At 31.6% G+C, this 7,006-nt stretch overlaps 1 long non-coding RNA gene across 1 annotated transcript in view; it reads left to right on the forward strand.

The window, feature by feature from the left end:
- The window catches only part of LOC111732655, a 17,612-nt gene extending 11,776 nt beyond the window's left edge, over positions 1 to 5,836 (forward strand). The window contains exon 2 of the long non-coding RNA XR_002777645.1: positions 4,570 to 5,836. This is a non-coding gene — a long non-coding RNA (uncharacterized LOC111732655). The remainder of the gene's footprint in view (positions 1 to 4,569) is intronic.
- The last annotated feature ends 1,170 nt before the right edge of the window (positions 5,837 to 7,006 follow it).

The following is a 7,006-nucleotide window of genomic DNA, read 5'->3' on the forward strand; positions in this document are numbered from 1 at the left end:
TATAGGGGTGTGTATGTGTGTGTGTGTGTATATATCAGTATGTTTTTTTATATTTTAAAAATATTTTCTATATACTTAGCATCAGAAAAATTTTCATCTTGTATAGACTGCCATAATACTAAAATTTGGATCTCCCATGATTTAAATTTGTTCGTATTATGGTGTGATCTTCTTTATTATAATATAAATCTTACCCAGCAGGGAGCTATGACATTTTATTAAAAAAGGAGCTTGTCCATTCTGCCCCCATACTGCATTTTATGTGTGAATTAGTAATTGGAAGATAATAGCAACCCTAATCCAACTCATGAAAAAGCTAAAGATGACTCTTAAATCCCACTGGTGAAATATGAATGAAGTTTGTACTTTTGTTAACAGTATTGTACCATTGTTAATTCTTTAGTTTTGATAAAGAAGCGTTGGTTGTGTAAAATGCTAACTTGAGGGAAAACTAATGAAAGGTATATAGTAACTACCTGTACTCTCTTTGCAGTCTTCGTTAAATATAAAATTATTTCAAAACAAAGAGGTTGAAAATGCAAACAAATCTAACACATCTTAAAGCATTAAGCAGGCCTCTGTCCTTATATTTTGCTTGTCATCTCTGTTTATAGCTAATAGTGATTTATTAGTTAACTCTCACTATGTACATGGCCATTTTATTAAATTACCTAGTTCATATGCACTTGTTTATAGAATGTGTGATGCCCAAATAGGTAAAGATTTTATTCATTTCTTCCATCTCTTGTCATTGTTCAATATATATAAACTTGAAGTTTGAAAAAAATATATATAAATTTCAAGTTTGAAAAAACTTGAAAAAATATCAAGTAAATAACAGGATGTGGTTTCTTTCTGTGCATAAGAAAAAGCAATACAGACTACATGCTGGTTTGTTTCAGGGTGTGACACTTTAATGTATGCTGTGAAATTACTTGAATTACTTTAAATTTTTATCTATTATTATTCAATATGAAATGTACAAATCTAGAATAGAACAACCTTTCATGTAATTTACATGGAGACGTGCCAGTGTTCAACAATTTTGTCAAAATAATTTCAGTAGCATCTACTTAACATTTAAACCAATCTTTCATGGTTATTGGTAAGAGTATGAACACTTTTTGTTCAACAGTTTACAACTGACTGTAGCATAAAAAGAAAAGTATTTGGAGTGGTATAATATTAATGTGGTGAATGCAATATTGTTTAGCATATAGTGAAAGAAATTGAAAAGTAACATTTTCTCATTAATATGTGAGAAAATTTGTTTAATAAATGAGTATGTTTTGAACAATGAGTGAAGAGAAATTCTCTTTTAGGTAATGCAATTTGTCTCTGGTGTTCAATGTAGGATGGGAAACTAAATTTCATGCTCAAGAATATATACCTTCTTCATACGCACAAATTTTATTTGCTATCAGATGATCATATCACATTGTAATAAAACAATGTGGTCTTAAAGGTGAAGGAAAGGATGAGACTTTCCCTGGTAAACATTAAGAAAAACCATTTAAAAAAAAATTGAAAAACAAACAGAAAAACTTTCATTAAAAGAAAGCATAAGACCAATTTCAACTCTGACTGGGTGTTGAGAGAGCTGTCTAAGCCAAAGAGATTATTCGATGGAAAGGACAGTAGTCAAGGTGTGTGGTTTGTTTCCTGGTAATAAGGACATAATGGAGAGAGACATATAATCACACCTGTATGTATCAACATTTCAATTTTTATGGATTTAGTAATAGAATATCCATAGAAAGCTTTAAGGGATTTTGAATATGACCAGCTGCAGGACCTAAAGAGAAACTAGCATCTATGAAAACACAGAACATGTAATCTATTTATGCTGCTTTCTCACAACCAACCACTTTACTAATTAATGTATTCTATTTTTGTGGGGTGGGGGTAATGTAAAATTTAATAGGGTGTATTTCTCAGATAGTTTATTGGTCTTCTTTTTTTTTTTTTACTTATTTGTTAACTGAAATATTATTGTCTCTAATATGCATGAACTACTATTCTAGTCATTGGAGATTCAACAGTGACCAAATAAAGCAAGATCTGCACCTCTGTAGACTTCATAGTCTAGTGGATAACATAGATGAAAAATAATTTTTTTAAGTAATTGTGTAATTATAAAATTAATACAATTTTTTGAAAGAGACAAGCAGAATCAGAGAGAAAGAGGGCTATAACACTTTGAGAGATAGAGCCAGGAAACCTTCTTTGAGAAGGTGTTAATTAAGCTAAGATATGAATAGTAAAGGAAACCCAGAATGCAAAGAGAGTTCAGAGATAATAGCATATACAAAAGTAGTGAAAAGAGACTCAAGTATTTCAGAAAAAAATGACAATGTATGTAAATTGTTGTAGGTAAGGGGAGGGTGCTAGAAAAAAGGTCCACTAATTATTTACTGGTTCTTCCATTCAATAAATATTTTTCATTCACTAGCAAACCAATATTGGAAATACATGTCTGGCATGCACTTATTAAAGACTTGAAACCTCACAGGATATGCAATTATAGGTACAATATTCAAGTCAGGAAAAGTTTTCTTGTACAATTGTTCACTTGTTAATTTAGTAGCAAAACCATATGTTTTTGTTATTTCTGTTTTGTTTGGTGTTTGTGTTAATGATCTATAAGCTCATGTACTGTTTTGCTACCAACATTCTAAGCATGCCTCTTTTCCTGTTTGTAAAGTTAAGTGGAGTTTAAACTGGAGTTTGTGATCATCGGTGTTTACATATTGAGATGTCAACTGGTAAACTGAGGCTTTGTTTTCTGGAGCTTTCCATTTTCTTCAGATCAATTTTTATACAGGCAAATTAGTGTTATAATTAATGAAAATTGCATATATAACTTTTAGAGAGTAAATCGGCATACTTACATGAATTCATTTCTTAAAGTTGAACCTCTGATGCCTTCTTATAACCAGTGGGCATATTAGGATTCCCCCCACTGGACCCATAAGGTATGATTCACCTTCCTCTGCAATTAGAAGTGCTTCAATGGCAATATGTAAAGAGAATTTTTAAATAGTAGCTTTCTTTGTTCATATATAGACTTCTCTTCTAATCAAATTAGAAGTGACCTTTCAAAAATACAAATGCTGTCAGGTTATTTAAAAACCTTAAATGGCACTGCATTTTATAAAGTTAAAGTCCACAGTAGTTAGCAAAGCATTACCTCTTCTGCAAAGTCAGCCAAGTAGAGCCAAGTGTCGTCTCCTCTCTTTCCTCTGATGTTTTCTGTCATAGTTCATCTCAGTTACAGAACTTATGGAATTTTGTTATGATTCCTATTTATTGGAGTCCTAGGTTCAAGAAAAATTAGCCTACAATGTATCATGCAACAATACAGTTGGATCGGTTATTTCAATCACACAATCCCTAAATACCATTGTGAAGATAGCTATCCTGTTTTAACTTTGTTACCACCATGAAATAAGCATTCTTACAATCAAACAACAAAATTTTGACCTAAAATATCTGTATTAAATTACTGTTTTATCGTTATTGGGTAAAACATTGGTCTTATATTTGTTCTCAATTTATTTTATTATTTGTTTTCACGTTAAGATCCTTATAGAAATAAGAAATCTCTTTCTTGTTATGATATCTTCCCTAAATAGAAACCCAAATTCTGGGGTTGCATGTTATTTGGCTCATTAGTGTCTTAGGTCAACACATAGCAATTTCCATTTCAGAGATCTCTTTTCTCTCTAGAAGTCCAGGCTCATTCAGGGACATCCTTGAGAATTCGGTTGCCTAAAAGAGAGATGTTCAAATATAACAGGACATGACAGTTATATGAACAAATAATTGTAATATAAGATGACTATTATGTCAAAAGTACTTATCATAGTGTTATAGGGAAAAAAAGAATTGTTATGAAAACAAATGGAGAAATAAATTTTTCCCAGAATTAGGACTTATTTTTAAAGTGTCATTTGACATTTTATAAATGGAAAAGAAAAAAGAAAGAAAAGCAATGTGAAGGAAAAAAAAATGGCAAAAGCAAAGGTGTGGAGACATGAATGTTTAGAGAAATGGTTCTCAAGTTGTGCTCCTTTGTCCAGAGCCTCAACATCACATAGAAACTTATTAGAAATACAAATTTCCGAGCCAACCTAGATCTCAACATTCAGAAACTCTAGGAGCAGAGACTAGTAATTTGTGCATTAACATGATCCCCAGATGATTCTGAAGTATGAGGAAATTTGAGAACTATAGAGCAAGTAAAAAATAATAATAATAACAATTCAAAATAGCTCAAATGTAGGTCATAATGGTGTGTACTGAAGATAGATATGGATTTTACCCAGTAGGCAGTTAGGAGATATTTGATGTCTTAAACATGAGATTGATGTTTCCATAACAGTTTTAAAGAAATAACGTTGATGGCATCATGAACATTTAATAGGATTAGTGAAGAACCAAGACTATCCACTGAGGAATGAATAAAGCTTGAACATGAAGAGTAGCAGGAAGGATGGAGAATAAGAAATAAATAAAAGAGAAACTGGAGACGTAGAATTTCCTACATAGTGTGTTGTCTTTCCACAGGATTTTCTGGAGACAGAGCTTTAAACTAAAGGAATTCAAAAAGAGGAAATTGAAAGAACCTAAGCAGTTTGATGGAGGGATGAGGTTGCTTGAAGAGGCTTTGTGCTACCCTACGAAGAAAAACTGACCCTCTTCTACATATAATAATGTGCAATATGCAATATGGAGAAAACAAAGCAGAGCCACTGTCATGTGTTTTTCTTTTTCCAGCCTAGATTGATGTAATATGGAGGTTCCTTTTTGTGTTGTCATACATTTTCTGTCCACGTAATTTTAAATTCAATAACATTGTTTTTTCTTAGTGGAAACTAATGTCTATACATCTATTTAACCAAAAAACATAAAATATTTAAACATTTCCTCCAAGGAGTAATGTAAGTGCCACCGGTAAGATAAGATAGATGAGAAAAAGAAAATAAAGTGATAATTACTCTGCTATTTAATGGCCTATAGTGTTTTTGAAATATCTTTATGTAAAATTGTTTTTTTTTTTTTGTAATCACTATTGAATCCCAAAAAAGCCTCTTTCTTACCCTCAATTTTACATTTTCTTGCAATATGAGTCATTGATAACACATTCTGGTGCTATCCAAATAAATGCTTTATCAGTATTTTGACTGTATAATACAAAGGTATATTTGCACCTCATTGGTATAACTTTTTGCCACAGAAAGACTGAGATTTAATTTATCTTGTCTTATCCATTTCACATACTTTAGCTCAGTACAGAGCTTTAGGGAATACCTTTAAAGGTGGCTGCCGCCGCTGGATTATGTCCTTTTGTCCTTCTCTGTTACTAGCTGAAATGCGGACAAGGTGACTGGGGTTTCAGCAGCCATCTGGTAAATGACACTACAGTGAAAAAAAAATCATGATTGCAAAAAGTAAATACAGAAATTGATTAGGCCCTAATTATATGGTGCTTCCTTACCAGCACTGGATTATATAAGCAAGCCTCTTACAAGAGAAAAAAACTTACATAAACCAAAAGTTATTGGAGTTGTCAATTACCTGTGGTCATACAGTTCTGTAATACATTGAAATTAACCATTAGCTTTCTGGACGATGTATTTGTTTCTACTTTTTTTTTTTTCTCTCATTTAAATTATACTTAGTGGGATATTCTTGTATCTAAGTACTACACAGTGTCTTCCTTTTTCAGTAAACACTATACTTTCAACATCTTTTTATGCCACTACATATTAATCCACACCATTGTTTCAGTTTCACATATTTACTGTAATTTATTAAATGAATAACCATTGTAGAATTATTATTTTCCCTTTTTTTTTTACTGTGGTAAGCAACAATACATAAATGTACCAGATATTCAAATCCTAGCCAGTATTATGTACTATTAATAATAACAATTAATTAATTAATTGATTAAGCAATTCAGTCAAATAGAGAATTATGCCAGACAACTTGGTCTACATAAGAATGCTGTATTTGGGGGGAAAGGTGAGGCGGCATGCCTCTAAAACCAGGTCCAACATAACTGGTGACAGTAATTGTATTAAGCACAAGTAACTGACCATCATAATTGTGTGATATGATGGCTCAATCAAATTCATGACAATACGGGGCTCACTTTGCTCTTGCAGGATGCCACCAAACATTAAAGAAACAGAAATGTATATTTAGGTGAGTGTGAGATACAGAAATTTGTTATCTCATGTGTCATTACTTATGATATTAAGTGTGTTTTGAAGCTAAAATAGACTTAATTTGCATAAGACATATCTTTTGTTTGTTTTGATGGTTTGAATGTAATGAATGAATAGCTTTGCCTGTTCTCAGTTTCAGATTCTTCCGTCACCACATTTGCTGCCTCATATACATAATGTGATGCTTCAAAATGAGAAAACTGACAAGCAAGCAGAACATACATAATTGCTTGAAAATTTAACTTTGGAAAGCAGAAAAAGTCCCTAAAACTTCCAAAAGTGTCAATTTCTTTTATTACATCATTTATTTGTTATTTTTATATTTGTTTTATCTTTAAAAAGCAATACATTTTATAAGCGCCAGGATTGCTTTTGTTCTGGCCGCTACATAGTGTGTGGGTCTCCTTTAAGTTTATTTTAACCTTTCCAATACAAAACAAAACAAAATCAACAAAAGACCAACATCTTTCTCTGATAATATCATAACACTAGTAACTAATGCCACTGATTTAGTCACCAGACACCATTGCTTTATGTTATTTTGTGTATAGATACCTTGTATTATCACTTAGCCATTGCATTGTTACTTAACATTTTTTTTTTTTTAATATTTTTAGTCATAAAGAATGCTGTACTTACATTTTAGGAATTTGGGACAAGTCTTGATGACCAGAAAGTTATAGTTGTATGAAGAATTTTGGCCTTACCCAGTATACAATTTTTCTAACATCTTTTCAATGTAAATATAATCCCTGCATTTTAACACACAT

The sequence above is a fragment of the Pteropus vampyrus genome, unplaced genomic scaffold (genome assembly GCF_000151845.1).
Source record: "Pteropus vampyrus isolate Shadow unplaced genomic scaffold, Pvam_2.0 Scaffold12, whole genome shotgun sequence".
NCBI lineage: Eukaryota > Metazoa > Chordata > Mammalia > Chiroptera > Pteropodidae > Pteropus > Pteropus vampyrus.